Raw genomic sequence first — 20,838 nt, 5'->3', positions numbered from 1 at the left:
TGACTTAAGTGTTGGGGTGGCTAGGTGTCACAGTGAATAAAGCACCAGCCCTGGAGTCAGGAGGATCTGAGTTCAAATATGACCTCAGGCACTTACACACAAAACACTAGCCGTGTGACCTTGGGCAAGTCACTTAACCCCATCTGCCCTCCAAAAAGCAAAAAAAAAACAACAACAAAGAATGACTTAAGTGTTGGCCTTCCTGGGGACAGAAAGAGGGACCAGGTGACCTCTTAAAGTCCCCTGCTTCTGTGACTCTGCAAGCACTTTTTTCTAAGTTGCTTGTTCTTAAATGGGAAAATCTACTGCTGTTTTGGTTAAAGATCTCTTTTCAGGGGGGAAAAACCAACCAGTTTTTTTTTTGTCCTTAGTCCCAGATGTGAGCTCTGAGGCCAGATGCCTGCATGACTAGACATTGTCCTGCCTTTCCCCATAGGAGGACTATATGACTCACTCAGCCTTGAGCTGAGGCTCTCCCCTGTGGCTCCTCCCATTGGAAACTCAACTGCCTCTCCATGATCCCTGTTTCTCCTTCCTTCTCAGGGACTGGGCAGTTAGGACAAGAGCAGAGGAATCTCACATACAGCTGCAAGACCATGGGCTGAGATCTGGGATGGATTTCTTAGGTATTGCTCTCAGCTCTGCCTTGCATGCCTCCTCCCACCCTGGCTCATGCTAGACTTCAAGAATTCTTGGCTTTCTTTCTCAGCTGCTGGAACCACTTTGGAGTAGCTTGGAGAGTTTCTTGTGCCCAGCTGGATTGCTCTTCTCTGTTCCTATAGGCACCATTTTGCTCTCACTCTCTATTTTTCTGGGATGAGATGTTTGCTTTTGGCATCCCAAACCATAATTCTGAGCCAACTGAGGATGTAGCAGCCAATAACTCATTATTATGAGGAATGTTGTGGGGGAAGGGAAAGGGTGGAGACATGAATCTGAAGAGAAAATGATGATAAGACAAATGAACTTTCTTTTTCTCCTATTTCTTACCTTCTCCCATTATTTTCTCCTTTAACCCTTTTCCTCATTCCTTATTTTATCTCTTCTTTCTCTTCTCACCATCTACTCATTTCCTCTTGCTTTTAAAAAAATCTATCCCTAATTTCTACTCTCCTCCAACCTAATTTCTTCCCTCCCCAACCATCTTTTCTCTCTTTTCTTCCCATTTCTCTTTCTCACTTTGTCAGTTCAATAGCTTTCAATTTTATTGGCTAGAATAAATTTTACCCACTCCTTGCCTCTTTCTAGTGTGGTTAACAATATATCCCCTCCCTTCCTTCCTCTTGGGCAGAGTTGCTTTACCATCATGGCATGATGAAAGATATTAAAAAATTGTCTAGTCTAACATGCTGCTTCTAGGCTACAATATGCTGAAGCCAACCCAATAAACTCTTGATTTTACTTTTAAATAGCCCTCTTGAATGTGAAAAGAGCATTGGACTGAGAATCAGGAGAATTGGTGTCTAGTTCTTGTCTCCAATTGGTTAGATATGCAACTTAAAAAAATATAAAATAAAGGGGTTGGATGGCTTCCTTCCTGATGGTCTTTAAGCAAACCCTGGATGATCAACTTTAAAATGGTGTTCTTCCCCCTCTCCCCTCCCCTCCCCCCAACTTAATCTTCTTACCTCCTGACTCCATCCTAGTGGACTGGTGCCATATAGGACAGAGCAATGGATTTGGAGTCTGGAAGACCTGAATCTAAATTCTCCCTCACAAAGAATGAGGTGGTTGAACTAGACAATCTCTGAGGTCCCTTTGAGTTCTGATACTATGATCTTAATTATCAGTCCTTGTTTTACTTATGGGGAAAACAAAGTCTGGAGAATCATGAATGAAGGAATGAAGTAAGGTACTGGACAGAGAGCTGATCTTGAGACCAAGAAAACCTGGGTTTTAGTCCTCAGATGCTGATTGGATATGTGACTTTGGACAAGCCACATCTCTTAGCCTCAGCTTCCTCATTGGTAAAATGGGAAAATAATAGTACCTGTCTTGGTATTATTGTGAGGATCAAATGAGATAACATGTGAAATGCTTTGTAAACCTTAAAGTCCTATAGAAATGATAGTTATTGGGGTGGCTAGGTGGCACAGTGAATAGAGCACCAGCTCTGGAGTCAGGAGGACCTGAGTTCAAATCCAGCCTCAGACACTTAATGCTTACTAACTGTGTGACCTTGGGCAAGTCATTTAACCCCAACTGCCCTCCAAAAAGCAAAAAAAAAAGATATTATTATTATCATTATTATTACAATGAGCAAGGCACCATACCAGGTACTAGAGTTACAAAGACCACATGAAATAGTCTCTGCCTTCAAGAAGTTTATGTTCTAGTGAGGGATAAAATATACAAATAGGCAATATGAGTATGTAGTATTGAGGTGGTCACTCTTACCTCTATCTTTGTGTGGATTAGGGCTATTTCTCCCCAGTCTTTCCCTCAGCTCTTTCCCTGAGGGGGAGTTTTCTACTAGAATCAAGCCTAAGAAAAAATGGTAGAAGGCCCCACCTCAACACCAACTTAACTAGTCATTTCCTCTATAGTTGGACTGCTGACTCATTTACGTCCAAACTGAGAAATCAACTCCAATCAGACAGGATTACTCGGGGTCATCCAAATGTTCCCCACCCCTTCCAACCTTTGCATCTTTGCCCTCACTCTTCTTCCCACCTAGAAGAACCCTTTCTATCTTCTCCCTTTATTTAAGTCCATATTATCCATAAGCCCTACCTCCAGCTTGAAGCTTTCCCTCACCATTTCTGACCCACTGTGATCTCTCTCTTCCCAGAGCACTTAGTCTGTATTACTCATAAGGCATATATCAGTAAATCAGGAAACTAATTAGGAGTCTTAGGAACCATCTAAAGCAACTTTACATCTGTAGCACCAATTCAATATTCACAGTGTCAGCAATCACTATAAATATACCGGTATAGTGTTTGATCACAAAATATAACAAATTCTCCATATAGAATACAGAAGCAAAACATTTATTCAGACACCAGAATACCGAATCTCAAAACCAGTAAGCTGATTCCATCATAGTAGTAAAGAAGTTAATAAGCCCTAAAAGCACAGAGAGCCACAGCATCCTTTAACCTTCCCACAAACCAACACAAGACCAATATTTATTCTCAAGTCTAACGGTCTGCTTGCCTGCCATCTTCTTTCCTCCCACCATTAGCTGTTCTGACTCCCAGCTTCCTGTGGGCTCTGTTCCACCCTTCTGCAAACTCTGACTACCACAAGCTCCATGTGATTACATTCAGCCTCTTAGGGGGAAGAGTTTATTTTTAAAGCAGGGAAAGTCTTTAAATTCCCTTAGGCTTATTAAGGGGCAGGGAAGATCTTCAAATTCCCATTATCGTTACAACATCTGGGAAAATTAAAGCTAGGAGAGGTGTGGAAGCATATTAACAACCTTCTTTTGATACAATTGAAACTATTAAGAATTAGTATTTCCTCTAGACTAAAACACTTGGAATTCCCTAAAGGAAAATGTCTAAGAGGATGTTCTTTTGGAGGGCTTATAGCAAAATGGTAGTGTGCTAGGAGTTAGAGCAGTCTAGATCCTCTCTACATATCCTTGAGGCACTTAGAATGTACCAGTCCAAAAAGAAATAAGAAGAATCATCTGTAGACTTCTCCACTTAGTCCAAGAATTCATGAAACATCCTTAGAATCCTGTAGAGGCCATGAGACAGAGTCATCTAAACAGGGAGCTTTATCTATTTGCTGACTGATGTGGGAGCTAATGTAGCGTATGATCCCCACATCAACCCCCCTGTCCCCCTCCAGTGTAATCCTTTCTGAAAAAATTGCTATGAACAACCTAATCCAGGTCACTAAAATGTAACAATTTTCCTATAACAGAGTCTGATTGAGGATGTGTGTAGTTGTGTTATTTTCAGTGTGATTACCCTTCTGATTTTTAGTGAACTGCTAGTGTTCCAATTGTCTATGAAAAGTAAGACATAGATTGGCCACTGTGTTGGCACTGCTCACAATCAGACCAAGTCAGTGCAAAGAATCAAGCAAAACTCCCTGGCATCACAAAGAAAAAGAGAACAATAGCCCAGAAAATGCAAATCCAACAATTACTACAACACTCTTTAATAATTATAACCATTGTTACTTGGACTTATGAATGAATATGTTCATTGTCAGTTTGAACCTTTATTCCAAGCTTTTTTATTTGGTTAGACTGAATGCCCTCCAAGGTTCCTTCCAATCTGTAAGGGTACATTATTATAACTTATAGAGAACCAGTCATTTTTCACGTTATTTTTAAACCAAATCATACTCTAAAAATGGGCATAACATTCTAGTTCAGCTTTATTATTTTTGTAGATAGTAAAATAAAGACAATAAAAAGAATTTTGAAATCTCAAAAAAATTGTGTAAGAGATCAAGAGCAAAGGCTAAGATAGGAGAAATAGCTCTTGTCTAGGTAAGATTTTCCCATCCTTTGAAGCAACATAGATGTTATGACCCAGACTTATTAATTTGGAAAGAATTAATATATCAGTCCTAGGGAAGAAGCCCTTTCAGTCCTTGAGGGGAGTGGTCAAAAAAAGAATTGAGCAATTCTAGTTAGAAATTGGGGGTACCTAAGTGGTACAGTGGCTAGAGTGCAGGGCCTGGAGTCAGGAAGACTCATGTCCTGAGTCCATTGTGGCCTCAGACACTTACTGTCCGTGTGACCCTGGGCAAGTCACTTTGCTCATCTGTAAAATGAGCTGGAGAAGGAAATGGCAGACTACTCCAGTATCTTTGCCAAGAAAACCCTAAATGGGGTTACAAAGAGTTGGACACGACTGAAATAATTGAATAATAACAACAGTTGAAGACTGAGTGACCATTGTTCTATAATATTAACCACAAATCATATTTTAACATATTATGATGTTTCCCTCATTCAAGATTCTTATAAATATTTCCCCAAATTGTCTTGGGTTAGAGATATGTCAGACAGTGTGAGGAGAGATAATGCTGTACCAGTTTGTGTATCTCATTGATAGAAATGCCTGAATATAGAACATTTGTTAGACGTATTTTAAACACAGAATATAGTGTTAATGTTTTTTTCCTTGACATAAAGTGGGTCTAGGACCCACTCAAGCATGCTTTCAACTATTTAGAAGAGGTGGGGGATATAGCCTAGAGAGGACTGGGGTTAGAGTTCAAAAAGAGATTGTGTTGGAACACTCCCTACTTAACTCCTCTAGTCCTCATTTTGCTCATCTATAAAATGGACATAATAGTGCTCATGATGCCTGACTCAAAGAAGTATTGAAAGGAAAGTAATTTGTAAGCTTTAAAGCTCTATAGATATGGCAGGTATTATAGTAATACCACTTTTATTTCTTTGCAGCTGAGTTTTTAGAATCTGACTGGCTGATAAAGTGAACTCCTAGGTGAAAGTCAGTTTCTAAGAAGTCAGAAACTGTTTTATCTTTGTCTTTATATTTCCAGTAACTAGCTCAGTATTTATTTATAAGTAGATGCTTAATAAATGCTTATTAAGTTGATCTGAATTGAACTTGGTAATTGAAGTGAACTAAGCACTGAAAATCTGCTGCTCCAGTTTGGGGGGGGTCTAGCTTGGTGCTTCCATTCTCAGTAAATAGTCAATAAACATTTATTAATGTTTTTTTAATTAAAATTTTTTTAAAATTAAAACTATTTGTCAGGCATTATGCTAAGCTGGGGATACAAATATGAAAAAAGGAAGGCAGCTCCTGTCCTCAGTGAACTTACAGTCTAATGGGGAAAGATGACATACACAAGGAAGCTGTAAGGAAGGGAAGGTCCCCAATTCGAGGGCATGGTGGAGAACTCAGAAGTTTCACAGTATTGAAGGAATGAAGGTGGGAAATGAGGAGATAGATGTCTGCACTGAGCTCCTTCTTTAAATAGAGGTTTCAGAATTCATGGCTCTGCCCTTTAATCAGAGGGGCAAAGGGTAGTGATGAGGTGTGAGCACTAAGGCTGATGGGACCTTGCAGGATGATGAGGTTTTCCCAGTGATGAGTTTCTAAGGCATAGTGGAATAGTCATCATCATCATCATCATCATCATCATCATCATCATCATCATCATCATCATCATCATCGTTTGTCCTTTGTTCTTGAAGACGACCATGATGTCAGGAAGGTGATGCTATGACATGCAAGTGAATTGGATTTAAGTGAGGGAGGGCTGTGCAAAGTCACCAGCCTCATTTTCTCCTCCAGAGCTATCTGGGTCCAGTGGCCAGATGTAGATCAGGATGACTAGAGATAGTCTAGGCTGCAATGGGAGACCTTGGCCTTTTTGAGCTAAGGTTTTTTTTTTAACAGGTCTCAGTTTGACTGAGGCAACCTTAATCACTGAATGGGTGGAAAGTAGTAGTAAAGCCAGGTGGGGAATAAGGCAGTATGATGTACATAGAATTAGGAAAACCTACATTCGTTTCTTGCCTTTGACTCTAGTTGCACGGGCTAGTCATTTAAGCAATTTGAGCTTCATCTAGAAAATGGCAATGGTAATATCATTCAAAGGGTCATTGTGAGAATTAAATGACTGCAAAGAAATAGATAAGTTAACTATTATTTTTATCTCCTAAATCAGAAGTGTCATATGTGTGGCCCACATTAGCAACATTCCTGAGTTTGGTGACTTAAACCAGATTAAAATGAAACACAATTGGGAAATATTTAACAAAATAAAATAAGACATAGATTGGGCCAGCTGGGTGGCACAGTGGATAGAGCATCAGGCTGGAGTCAGGAAGACCTGAATTCAAATGTGACCTCAGACACTTACTTATCTGTGTGACTCCTGGACAAGTCACTTAACCCTGTTTGGCCTAGTTTCTTAATCTGTAAACTGAGCTGGAGAAGGAAATGGCAACTACTCCAGTATTTTATTTTTTATATTTTTTGCTTTTTGGAGGGCAGTTGGGGTTAAGTGACTTGCCCAAAGTCACATGGCTATTGTGTGTCAAGTGTCTGAGGCTGGATTTGAACTCAGGTCCTCCTGACTCCAGGGCCAGTGTTCTATTCACTGCACAACCTAGCCACCCCTCTACTCCAGTATTTTTGCCAGGAAAACTCCAAATAGGGTCCTGAAGAGTTTAGTCATGACTAAAATGACTGAATGACAAAGAACATAGATAATATTAATATGTGATTTTCTAAGTCAATATATGCAACCTGCAGGGAGCCTTACATATGGTTTAGATGCCTTAGTAGCTTTGTTTTCCATATTCTTCAAATAGGCCAAATAGTTCAAAGTACATCTCTTTGCATCAGCCCCATGCTCGTCACTCACATGGCTTCTAGCCTAATTCAGGCCTTTATTATCTCTCACGTGGATTATTTCAATAGCCTCTGAATTGTTCTCTTGGCTTTTAGTCTCTCCTCTCCACAGATCTCCAAATGATGTTCCTAAACACAGTTCTGACTATGTCGATCCTTTTCCCGAAAAATCTTCATTTTCCTATTACTTTTATGATCAAATACAAAATCCTTGGTCTAGCATATAAATCCCTACACAATCTGACTTCCACCTGCCATTACTAACTTATTTCACAATACTCCCCTTAACACTCACTCTATTCCAGTCAAACTGGCCCCTGTATAGGAAATTCTGTTTCCTCCCCTTTGTACAAATGGTTCCCCCAAGCCTGCAATACACCTGCCTCTCAGAATTCCTAGCTTTCTTTAAGACAGTGCAGTTGCTACTTCCTGCACAAAGCCTTGGCTGCTTCCCCTGGTTATCTCCGTCTGTCGGTCTACCTTAAGGTTTACAAAGTGCTTTATAAACATTAACTCATTTTATTTTCACAACAACCTTGGGAAGGGCAGGTGCTATTTTTATTTCCACTTTATAGGTAAGGAAACTGAGGTAGATAAAGGTTGTCACTTACCTAGGGTCACATAGCTAATAAGTGGCTGAGGTCAGATTTGAACTCAGGTCTTCCTGACTCTAAGTACAGCACTCTATCCACTATACCACCTCACTGCCTCTTCTTTCTCTCTATTTGTGTATATGGTGATTCATATATATGTATACATATATGTACATGTATTTATAGTTATTATCTTTTGCTTTTATCTATTGTTTAGGGATAGGGAGGTGGAACTGTGCTAGTGAAGAAAAGGGAATAGTTACTCCTTTCTGGCCTCACCTTAGTGTAAGTGGTACTGATCTCTCCCAGTTATACCCTCTGGCCTCCCTTTGGAAGTAATCCCTTGAGGAAGGGTTTCTTTTCAAACCTGACTTGGGAAGAAACTGTGGGAAAGATGAAATGCCTGAACTGATCGTCTCAATGAGGCTAATTATCAGCTCACTTAGGAACCTTTCCCCAACAAACACTGATAAGCTCATTTTGTCTGGCTGGTCTAGAGCTCTCTTTGGGAAGCTATAAAAATATGAACCCACCATTTTCTTTTCTGTGCAGTTTTGAACCCCCATGTTGGGAAAGGACTAGCAATTATAAAAAAAAAAAACAACAACAACCAAAATTCTCTCCTGGGTACTTTACTGCTATTACCTCTTCCTTGGCCAACACTGAGCAAACACACAGAGAGATCAGCATTTTGGTGATTGACCATTTTATCCCAGAGAAACCTCAAAATTGAAAGTAAAATAGACTTAAGAAAAAGCAATTGGGAAACAAGTTCATCCCCCTGTCCCTCACCCCCACCCCCATGCAGATCCGTGAGTTCTCTTCACATCAACACAAACAGTTTCAACCACGTTATATCTGCTCACGTGGCTTACGTTTTGTTTTAGTGACCCAGGTTTGGCTCCCCAGTGGTGGTGCTAGGGCCTGGAGTGGCAGCAGGAGTGGCAATGAGGCAGCAGTCGCTTGCCCAGGCGCTGTCTTGCTTATAACCCATCTCTTAGCCTCACTCCTGTCTCACATAGCTGTCACCTCTGACATGATCATCCCTACTCTACTCTGTCAGCTAGTCTTCCTCCTTTTAAAAAAATTTTTTTTATTATTATTTTTTTAAAGTGATCAGGGTTAAGTAACTTGCTCAAGGTTACATGGCCAGTTATTTTTGTGTGGGTGCCGAGTATCTGAGGCCGGAACTGATCCCAGGTCTCCCGATGCTGGGGCCGGCACTCTTACTCACTTCGCCACCTGGCCGCTCCTTAAAAGACCACTTCTTTGTCTATCTTTGGGTCAGTCTAGAAGCTAATCTTTCAGTCACAATCTCATGACTCTTTAAGGGTTTGAGCAGATAGTAGCACATTGGGGAATTTGTGTTTGCCAGTAGATAGTACTCTTTTTATCCTGCCCCATTCAAAGCCCTTTATAACCTGGGCCCTTCCTACCTTCCATCTTAAAGTCCTTCTTACGCATACTCTGTGATATAGTGACATTGGTTTCCTTGCTGCTTCTCCCACAAGACTCTCTTTGCACTCTGTACATTTTCACTGGCTGTCCAGTCTCCCATACCTGGAACTCTCTCCCTTCTCATCTCTGCCTCTTTGGCTTCCTTCAAGTCTTAGTTAAAATCCCACTTTCTCCAAGAAGCCTTTCTCAGTCCTCCTTAATCTTAGTGCCTTCTCTCTGAGATAGCCCCCAATTCATCCTGTACGCCTCTTGTATACATGTACTTGTTTGCATCTTACCTCCTCCATTAGACTGTGAGCTCCTGGAGAAAAGGGATTTTTTTGGGTTGACTTATTTTATATCCTGGGTGCTTAGCATAGGGGGATCATGGAGATACAAAACCAATTCCCATCCTCAAATAGTTTATATTTTACTTTATTTCTTATACACAAATAGTGATTAGTAATATGCTTCAGACTATTTTCACCCACCAGAATAATAGCAATTATTATAATTGATATTTATATAGAGTTTGATGATTTTCAAAACACTTTACATGAGAGGTGCTCAATAGATACTTGTTGAGTGATTGACATTCATCTGTATTTATTCATCTTGTATAGGTTGTATCCTCTTATTGAGGAACCATTTCATTATTGTCTTCTTTTTGTCTCTGCATACCCACTGCTTAGAAGAGAAAGTGCTTGTTGAATTTTATTGAATTAAAAGAGGAATTCCAAAGGGATTTTCAAGGTCAAATTTGGGGTTTCAAACAGCTTTTTATTGGTGACAGCTGGGGAAGAGCAAAGGAATTTAATTCAACAAATATTAGCCAAGTTCTTATGATGCACAAAGCACATTTTTATGGACATACCACTGGTTGAGAAGAGGGAATATAAGATCCCAATGTGTCTTTTTTGTTGAGTTTTTAAGGAACATTTGGCTCAATAGAACAAACTGAGCTTTGAAGGCTCTCCTTAGACAAAATGTTTTTGCTCACACATTAAGGTTGTGCCAGACTCTGACTCTATAACTGATCTGACTATAGACATAACTTTGCTCAACAATCTGCTGAGCATTAGTATCAGGTGAGATGTAGCCATGGAGGCAAATGCTTGACTAAAGTGTTTGTCAGTGGTATGGAACTGGGCCTAGATAAACAAATAAAAGAAGGATTCTTTATTGATGGAAAGGTTTAGTACATGTCCCCATTTACAGTTGACACTGTACTAAATACATTGAGCTTCAGTACACTATATACAGTCTCCTCTGGACAATCTATAGCAATGCAAAAGAGATTGTACTAACCATCTATTGTAGAAAAACACAGTGGATGAAAAATATACATTACCCTGACTATGAGATGCAGCTTGATGTGTGGCTGCCTTAGTTGGTCCATGAGATGCAGATATCTTGCTCAAACATAGCTCATGCACCATGATCTAGTGCCAGAAGTGAGTAATAGGAGAACACCAGGCTGAATTGCTTCTGTGTGCTTTCAATTATCCTTTCGTAAAAGCCTATCTCTTTAACAACAAAATTTTCCTAGAAATGGTGTATGGTTATGAATTATGGAACACTATAATCTTGGAAGAATCAAAATTACAGGTGACCAAAATGGCAAATGAAATATGCATGAGGAAATCAAATGAGATAATGTATGTAAAATGTTTTGAAAATCATAGAACTCTATATAAATGTCAATTATAATAATTGTTATTATTATGGTGGATATAAATAGTCTGAAGCATATTACCAGCCAATATTTGTGTGTAAGAAATAAAGTAAAATATAAACTATTTGAGGATGGGAATTGGTTTTGTATCCCTATGACCTTTCACATAATAAACACTTAAGCAATGTTTGTTGAATTAAATTAAGTGGCATAAAAGACATTGTTATAGATGGATTGACAATAAAGCAAGAAGAATGATAGATAGTCCTGGTACTACATCAGTAGCCCTAACTTTCTGCCATTTTTATTTATTGTTATTGATATCTTTTATATCACCTCCAAATCCAAATATATCTCTCTTCTTTTCCCTACCCTTGTAATAAAGATTTTAGAAGAAAGAGTTCAACAAACTAACCAACAAATTAGTCATGTGTGGTAGCGCAATATTTCAAGACCCATATTCCTCTATATATGCATAGAATTAGTAAAAGGACTAACGGAAGGAGCTAGTATGTTGTTTTGATCCTCTAATGAAATGGTGTCACAGTCAAATAGAAACAGAGTCACTAAACCATACATAAGGATATGGCAGGCTCTGTGTTGACTTAGAAAACCACATTTTAACCTTATCTGTATTCGGTTGTATTTTATTTTGTTAAATATTTCCAAATTACATTATGATTTGGTTCAGGCCATATTCTGGAGTATTGTGGGTGGTATTTTTGACACTTCTGTCCTAATGCATTTATAAAGCATTTTATGGTTTGTAAAGTACTTTACTCACAACCACACAATGAAATAAGTAGTATAGGTATTACTATTTCAATTGTACAAATGAAGAAATGGAGGCTCTGAAGGCTGGAAGGGGACTTGGAGATCATTAAATTTATGCCCCCTCATTTTACACTGGCTTTTTTACAGATGAGGAAATTGGGACCCAGAGACATTAAGAGACTTGCTCAGGGTCACACAGTAAATGTCTGAAGTCAGATTCTAACCCTCAGATCTTCCTGACACGAAGTCAAGCATTCTGTCCACACTGCTTCTAAGTGACTTTTCCATGATCACACAGAAAGTAAACATTTCAGGCACAATCTCTCTTGGCTCTGCGTATCTATCCATTATACTATTGCTGTCTTTGGAGGAGTTTTTTAATGGTATATATAAGAACAGCACAGAACAGGATGAGTGGTTGTGTGTGTGTGTGCGTGTGGATAGATAAATAGATTTAGAGCTACAAGGGAACTTGGAGGCCATCAAGTTCACCTCTCTCATTTTATTTTATTTTTTCACATGAGGTTTTTTATTATAAGTCCTTATAAAATATTCACTTGATTTTTTTTTCAACAGTTAAACCTTCATCCGACTACATGCTTCTTTCTGTACACAGAGGGGAGACCAACATAGTTTTAAAGAGTTGAGATGTTTCTAAGAGGGAGTTTAGAATTTAGCCAAAATGTAAGCAGACAAAACAGAAAACATACAAAGATTATAGTTAAAAGTTCAGGAGTGTAGGTACCATCTTCTCAAAATGGGGTCTTCCCCATGCTAGAATAATTATGTAGAAGAAATTTCCACAAGATGTTTGTTGTTTTTCTTTCTAGGATTCGCTTAACTTTTGTGTCTGTTTTTCAAAGTTTGTATTCAGCTCTGGACTTTTCATTAAAAAGTTTGAAAGTCTTCTATCTATTCCATTAAAGGTCCATTCCCACTCCTCACACTCCCCTGTAAGATGATACTCAGCTTTACAGAGTGCTATTCTTGGTTGTAAGCCTTTATCTTTTGGCTTCTAGAATATTTCAAGATCACCTCTCATTTTTAGTGGAAGCTGCCAGGTCTTGTGTGATCCTGACTGTAGTTTCTTGGTACTTAACTGCTTTTTTCTGGATGCTTGTAGCACTTTTTTTTTCCTTTCATGTGGGAGCTCTGGATTTTGGCTAAGACATTCCTGGCACTTTTTCTTTTAGGATTCCTTTTAGAAGATGAATTTTAGATTCTTTCCATCTTTACTTTGCCTCTGGTTCTAATAGATCTGTGCAGTCTTCATTTTTGATTTCTTGAAATGTGGTGTTCAGACTTTTTTTTTTAAGTCATGATTTTTTAGGAGGTCTGATTATACTTAAATTAGCTCTCTGACTTGTTTTTCAGGTTAGTTGTTTTTGCTATCATATAGCTTACATTTTCTTCTACTCTTTCAATGTTTTGATGTTGTTCTAACATGAGACTGTTCTTACTGTCTCATGGAGTCATTGATTTGTGTTTGGTCTATTCTCATTTTATTATTGTGTTTGGTCTATTTGTGAAGTAAGGTTTGGTACTTTTTCTTATAAAAATTATTCTCCTTCCAATTTTTTCCTCAAATTTTTTTTCTTTTTCATTCATTCATTTAAAAAAATTCTCTCTTCAGTTCTAGGTATTCATGTAGTCTTTATGGAGAATCCATTTTTTCACCTTTGAGTCTCTGCTTGTAGTTGTTATGGAGCTAGATCTGCAAAAAAAATTTGATCCTGATCATTGTTTTCTGTATTTTTGTTCTAGGGCCAGTCTCCATCCCCTGCTATCCTTTTGGGTCAAGCAATCAGCTCTGCTTGATCTTGCTCTGAGTTGCCTGGGCTCTTGAATTTATTTCTACCTCCTGGGTTAGGTCCCACTTGATCATTGAGGTTCAGAGTAGTGGATCAGCAGGGCCCTATGCTGGCATCTTAGAATAGAATGTCACGGACCTCAGATCCCCTTTGTCTGACACAGCCTGAGCCCTGTGGCAACATTAGTTGCTGCCCCACTACTGCTCCCCGTGGTTTCCAAGGTCCCTTCTCTCAGGCTTTCCTTGGGAAATTCTCAGGGGAGTCTTCCATTCTTATTGCCTCCAGACACAGAGATTTACAGATCATACAGGTGTGCCACATCTTGTCATGATGGTTTTTCCTTTAGCTGGAAGGGGCTTCATTTCCTATGGACTTCTTGCTGACTTTTAAAGCATAATTCTGGAGCAAGAAGAAACTTGCTGTAATTTTTTTTTTTTTGCTTTTTGGAGGGCAATTGGGGTTAAGTGACTTGCCCAAGGTCACACGGCTAATTTTTGTGTTAAGTGTCTGAGGCTGGATTTGAACTCCAGGGCCGGTGTTCTATTCACTGCACCACCTAGCCTCCCACAACTTACTGTAATTTCTCGTTGGATTTCTTATTATTTGGGTTGGTGCAAACTCCAGGGGTTTGGAGGGAGTAGGTATGTGAGAGATGGGCAGTTTGCCCTCTGTTCAGGTAGCCATCTTGGTAGAAAGTCTAACTCCTTCATTTAACAGATGAGAAAATTGAGGCTGATAAAGGTTAAGAGACTTGTCTAGGGTTGCTCAGTTATTAAGTGTCTGAGGCAAGGTTTGGACTTAGGTCTTCCTGGCTCTAAGCTCAGGGGTCTATCTACCTAGCTGTATGGTGGAGGCAGAGGAGTTTGGGTGGGAAGGGGGTATGTGATTTGTATCAAGGAGGAGCCACTTATATGCATGAAGGGCATAATGCTTCAAAGTGTATAAAAATACACGCAGAGCACTGTCCTGAGCACTGGGTGGTGGTGATGGCAGAGGGATAGACAGGTACTTTTCTCGACTGAATTCACCCTCTTGTAGAAGGAAGGAAAAAGCAGGAGTAGAAAGAAACACAAGTAACTCTAAGCCAAAATAGAGCATGGTAAGAGCCTAAGAAAGGATTGAGTTTCTTATGTGAGGTGTGAGACAGGAAAGATTCATTTCTACTTGTGGAAATTGAGGGAGGTTTCATGGAGAAGAGAACATTTAAACTGGGTCTTGAAGGGGACCAGGCAGGAATTCAAAAGACAAAGTATGATGGTGGCAGGGGGCATTTCAAGAGTGGATTGAATCAACTTTCTTTACCTCGTTGGCCTTCCCCCTTGCTCTTTTGAGATCTACTGTGACACCAAGTAACACTGTGGCATTTTGAATAATTATCAGCTTGTGGTGGTAGCCCAATGATTAAAAAGGAGATTTAGAAAAAAAAAATTTGGACACACCTATTTTTTTTTCTTTGTTGAGGTCTGGAACTATGGATGTGGAATGTTGTGTATGCTTTCAGGTATGAATGATACACTGGTTGGCTTTACTGAGCTGCTGTTATTCTCTTTTTTAAAAAAAGTTCTTATTAAAAAGGATGACTCACTGGGGAAGGGAGAGGAAGGGATATATTCTGAAATGAAAGTGACGTAAAAAAGATATTAAGGTTGAAAATAGAGAAGACAAGGGATAAGGGGAATCATAGGGCATTGTTGTGGGGCAGGGGAGAGAAAAATTTATGAAATACAGATCTAGGTGTAAGAGGCAACATGGTGGTAACATTGAATTAAATTAAAATATTTGGATTCCAGTTTTACTTCTGTCACTTACTGGGTACTTGACCTTGGATACATCAATTATAAAATCAGGGTGATAACACCTGCTCTGACTACTTTGGGGGATTGCTGAGAAGACCCCAGAAATGAGTCTCCCATGAGTCGTCTATTATTGTATATATTATTTGAGGCCCCTTTTCTCTCACGGAGCCTAAACCACCAAGTTCAGGTTGAGGCCAAGTTTGTGGGGAAGGAGAGGCAGAAGGAATATGCTCAGTTCCCTCTCACCTGGACTGGAATCCTGCAGCCCCTGTCTGAACCCCAGTTTCTAGCTATTTCTATTCCTCAATCCTCCCTATGCTGCTTTAGGAGGAATGGAATAATTTTCTATTGGCACTGGGAAGGCCGTTCATTTTTAGGAGATCTGAAGTTGCCAAGACAGGGAATAAAAAAATAAAGCGCTGAGCTTTATAACGGCCGGCCACTCAGGAAATAACAAGGGATCCAGCAGATAAGCCCAGTCCGGTCTGGATATTTGTCCTTTCTGAAACTTCCTGCCTGGCTATGGATGCCAGCTCTCCCCATGCCTGGAAGGGGCTAGCCTGGCCAGGGACCCAAGCTTTGAGTGTTGACTCTGGTGTCCTGGAAAGGATGAATTCACAAGTAAATTGGCAGAGGCAGAAATCAACAGGAACCAGTAATAGCCCTGATGGCTGGAAGCATGCTTAGTCTTGCCTGTGCCTGCGATTCTGTGTGCACTAGCGTCCTTGGGCCTCTATAGCTGTCTGTCTGTCACTTTCTTTTTCCCCCTCTTTCTCTGCCCCTCCCCCACCCCAGATAACCACCCCAGCTATGAGATGCAGAAATTAGGGCATAATGTTAAAAGACCCACTTGTGAACTGTGTGACTATATACAAGCCACATTACCCCTCTTAGTCCTGGTTTCTTCAACTGTAAAATGAGGGAAAGGAATAGAATTTGTACTACCCAACATGGGTTCCGAGGCAAGCATTTTATAGACTATGTTAGATGCTATGAAGTCATGAATTGTTGTGACTAGACAGCCAAGCACAGGGTCAACTTGGAGTTTGGAAGACCAAGGTTCAAATCTCTACCTGTCTGATCATGTTTCTTAATTCTCTGTACCTTAGGCAGCAACCTTGGACTCATCTCTCAAGTCACCACAGTCAAGTGGGAAGAACATTGATTTTGGATTCATGTATAGGTTAAAATACCACCTCTGGCATTTGCTCCCTATGTGATCTTGAGCATATCACTGAAAAATGTCCTAGGTCTGTTCCTTTGCCTATAAAATGAAGGGGGTTAGACAAGATGGTTACTGGAATTTTTTCCAACTCTACATGTTAGATTATAGCTGGGGCTATTATCTGTTGGTGATGGGAGTTTCCCCTATGCTAAGGATTTGATTGAAAGCTCTTTCCCGTACTGGTGGACTCATCTAATCACCTACTTTGTTGAGTGACTGTAACCATGTCTCATGTATATGAGGTGATAGCTCATATGAGTCTTTGTGCATCCAGGGCAAGTTAGCTCAACAGGTTACAGTCAAATGCTTATAAAATCAAGTTTCAGGGCTCTGTTACTACCTTGAATCATTTCCTTCACAAAGAGAAAAAAGCTATTCTCTGAGCAATCACTGAATGCCTAACTTCAACTAGCTGTTTCATTATTATCTGCTGGTGACTCCAAGAGGGACCAAATCAGAGAGTGGCGATGGCTGCATGAAACCCAGCTCCACTACTAGAAAACCAAAAACTCAAAGCAGTTGCCCTATTAATTCACATGTCTTCTTTTATTAAGGGCAATATGTTTCCTATGTATGTTTATGTTGAGTAGGGCAAATGAGAGAGAATACCTGTACTTAATAGAATCACAAAGTAAGCCTTGCTTCATTAGTCTAGGACCTAGAAGAAACCAAGACTGGAATGAGAATCATTCAGGCATTTAAACAGCATTGGAAAAATGCTGGCTCTCTTTTTTAGTCCATTTTGGTTTGGTTTTCATGGACAATTCTGTTGGTGTCAGAATGGATTTTTTTTTATCAATATTGTTCAGTAGGGAGATGCAGTGTGATATGGAGACAGGAAGTACAAGTCTCTCCCTTGGCTCAAATAGCTAGGTGGCCCTTTCAGGGCAAGCATCTAATTTCTCCAAACCTCAATTTTCTCCTTTGTTAAATGGGGATAATAATACTTCCAAGACTGACTTCACACAGTTGTTACAAGGCTAAAATGGCATGATGCTTATAAAGTACATTGGAAATTTTAAAGCTCTATATTAATGTCATTATTATTATTGTTGTTGTTATTTAATGGGAAGTCAGGAGTTCCAGAGATATCATTGGTAAATATGGTGGGGCCAGTGCAGATTTTTAGAAAACTATACAAAACTTTAGCCTACACTTCCGTTCTGAAGTAAGATGCATAGCCTTGGGTTCAGTCTCTACAATAGGAATGAATTTGTGTCCAAATTAATTTTTAAGCCCTAAAGAATGTTAGGCTAGGAGTCAAGAAACCTTGGCTCAGGTATTTGCCCTGATACTGTCTGGATGTGTGACTGAACAATTGCTTAATGTCTCCAAGCCTTGATTTCCTCATCTGTAAAGTGAGGGCAGGATCATAGTTTTGGAGCTTGAAGGGATTTTAGAAGCCATCTAGTCTAACCCCTGAGTCACCGAGAGGTGAAGAGACTTGTGCAAAGTCACACAGTAAAAGTCAGATTAAACTCAGCTTCCCTGATTAATTGTTCCTTAGGCTAATGAGTTCTTAAATTGCTATTGGGTTTGACAAAAGTTTTTGTTTTTTTTTCCCCCTGGGATTATTTATTTTCTATGCTTATCCTTTTTCTGACTGGGATTCTAAACCCAAAATCAGAGAAGTGCTGAAGCTGGCTCTTAGCTGCTATTACAAGCTGGTTGTCAAGTTTTCACTGGGAGCATTTCCATCTTTGGAATTGACAAATATTATAAATCAGGGCTTGAATTATTGTTTTGTTGATGATCTAGACTTAATAGAGCGATGGAGAAAATGTTAATAATGTAGATTAAATGTAAAAGGGTGTCATGCCATTTCTGAAGAGCAAGTTGTTGAACATTTACCGGCACACCCTTGCTAAAACCCGAGTACATCCAAGAGTAGAATTTTCAAATGGATGTTCCTTTAGTGTAGCCGGTCAGTTACATTAATTTTAAACTATTAAGGCTTAAAGTGGTGCTAAGACTTTTGAGATACCTTGTACAGCATCTGGGGAGCCTTAGGTTGTAGATCTTTGTTTTAATGACAAAATCTTTTAGCTGAGGGTGGGGGTGGAATATTTTTCTAGCTTTCATACTGTGATTCACAGGTTGATTCCTTGGGATTCTTTCAGCCTTAGGATCGCTCAGACTTATTGTGGCTGTCTTGGGTGGTAGATACCTTGCTTATAGCAACAAAGACTGATGAACTTTTCTTACTTTTGGAATAGAATCAGAATCACAAAGGTGGAGTAGATCTTAGAGATGTTTGTTGAGCACCCTCATTTCCAGAGGAGGCAAAACCCCCACTCCCAAGATCTGATAAACTAATTCACTCTATGTTGTGAATGACTGGTAGTAGTACCTTAAGGTTTTATGTTTCAAATTCAATTAAATTCAACAAATGTTTAACCTTTAATTAGAAAGTGAGCCTTAAGCCATAAGGCTGAAGCTCTGAATTTCAGTAAACAGCCAGATGGTGGAAGAGGATTTGGGAGATGCATCTGGGCCTTCCTCAGACTTTGAAATCACACCCCATAGACTGCCTACTCTACTCATATGTATGACCAGTCCTGCTAGGCACCATCATAAGTAATTTAGGTTGTTTTTAAGACTTCAGATGGATTATCGTTTTCCCATAGAGCTCTTCATTGCATAAAGCAGCCTGGTGTGCCATGGGAATGACTGGCACCAAGTTCCTGCTCTCTTAGAATTTAGTCACTACAGCAAAATAAAAGAGGAAAACAGCAGTGGAAATAACCAGTAAGGGCTCGATCCCTATGCCTGGATTGTACTCTTTCCCCAATCTACCTCTAGTAATACTTCCTAAAATCCAAGGCTCATCTTGGGAGCTTTCTCTGATCTTCAGGGATATTAATGTTCTTTCTACCCTCAAATTCCCTTTTCTGTCCACATGTCACATCCCTAAGGGAAGATAAGCTCTCTGATGGCAGCTCTCTTTTTCTTCTTGCATTCCCAGGATATAGCGCAACACTTTAGACATGGAAGGGACTTTATAACTGTTTATTAACTGACTGACTGAATGAGTGCTAACTGGGGACACTGAGTCAAGAACTCTTCCAACTGAGGAGGAGTGAATATTGCTTTGGGATCCACTAGTTCCCTGAAATCAAATCTCAGTATTCTCACTTGTAAAACAGGAGCAAGGCCAATCTTGTTTTTAAGGTCATTGTAAAAATGAACAGATCGAAAACCACAGAACTTCTTGGCAAGTGAACCATGTATTTAACTAAATAAACAGTTATGGAATACCTACTATATGTCAAACATGGTGCCAGGAGCTAGGGATGCAAAAGTTGAAAAACAAACACAAAAATGGACACTATTCCTTCTTTAAGTAGTCTAAAATCTAAAGGGGAAGGAGGAGAGATGAATACAAAATATACACAGATAAATATAGCACAAGGTATTAGGTAAGAAGTGCTGTAAAATTTAAATCCCTTTCAGCTTGGGCTAGGTGGACAAGGGGGAAGGAGTATCTGGAAGATCAAATCTTAGTCAGACCCTGAACGAAGAGGAGGATTTCAATAGGCAGGCATATGGTCCTAATCGTAGGTGATCTGGGAGGCACAGAGGAAGGAAAAGTTAAGGGAGGGCAGAAAGAGATTGGGCAGAGCTAGAGGTCCAGTTGAGGTAGAACATGGAATTCATGAAGGGGAGAAATCTGAAGGAACACAGGAAAATGAAGATGGAACCAGAATGAATAAATGAATGAATTAAAAACATTCATTGAGGACTATCTGCCAGGCACTGCACTACAATGCTGGGTGGGGTGTAGGGAAGTGCAACAATACAAAAAGGAAGGCAGTTCCTACCATCAAGAAGCTTACTTTATAGAGAGACGACACGTAGGGCAGTCAATTGATGGGAATGTCTATTGGATTATTGGACTCAGAGAGAGGTGAAAGGAGTGTGTGTGTATAATACAGTGTGGTAGGGCAGATGGTTGAATGACCTAGGTATCTGTGGATGGTTAGATGGGACGTGAAACATGATTTGGTGGCCCAGAATTGGTTACAATATTGTAGGTCTAATTAAGTTTACACTTACTTTGTTGCCATTTAGGACAGCTCAACCCCAGAGCAGGAGTTCTAAAGCTGAGGAGACTGAGTGGGTTGAAGTCCTTAAATACCAGACTAAGAAGACCTGGAGGTCTTAATGGATCACAAGTCCTAGGAGTCTCAACAGTGTGATGTGGTTGCTCCCCCAAAGTTAAT

At 39.7% G+C, this 20,838-nt stretch overlaps 1 long non-coding RNA gene across 1 annotated transcript in view; it reads left to right on the top strand.

Annotated features, from left to right (window-relative positions):
- LOC138151766 (uncharacterized) overlaps positions 1-20,838 on the top strand; it is a 57,360-nt gene that overhangs the window by 12,794 nt on the left and 23,728 nt on the right. The window contains exon 2 of the long non-coding RNA XR_011165910.1: positions 544-626. This is a non-coding gene — a long non-coding RNA (uncharacterized lncRNA). The remainder of the gene's footprint in view (positions 1-543; positions 627-20,838) is intronic.

This window comes from Petaurus breviceps, unplaced genomic scaffold (assembly GCF_028583685.1).
Source record: "Petaurus breviceps papuanus isolate PSGF00001 unplaced genomic scaffold, PetGlider_PUasm1.0 90919, whole genome shotgun sequence".
Lineage (NCBI taxonomy): Eukaryota > Metazoa > Chordata > Mammalia > Diprotodontia > Petauridae > Petaurus > Petaurus breviceps.
This window is presented reverse-complemented; position numbering and strand designations above follow the sequence as displayed.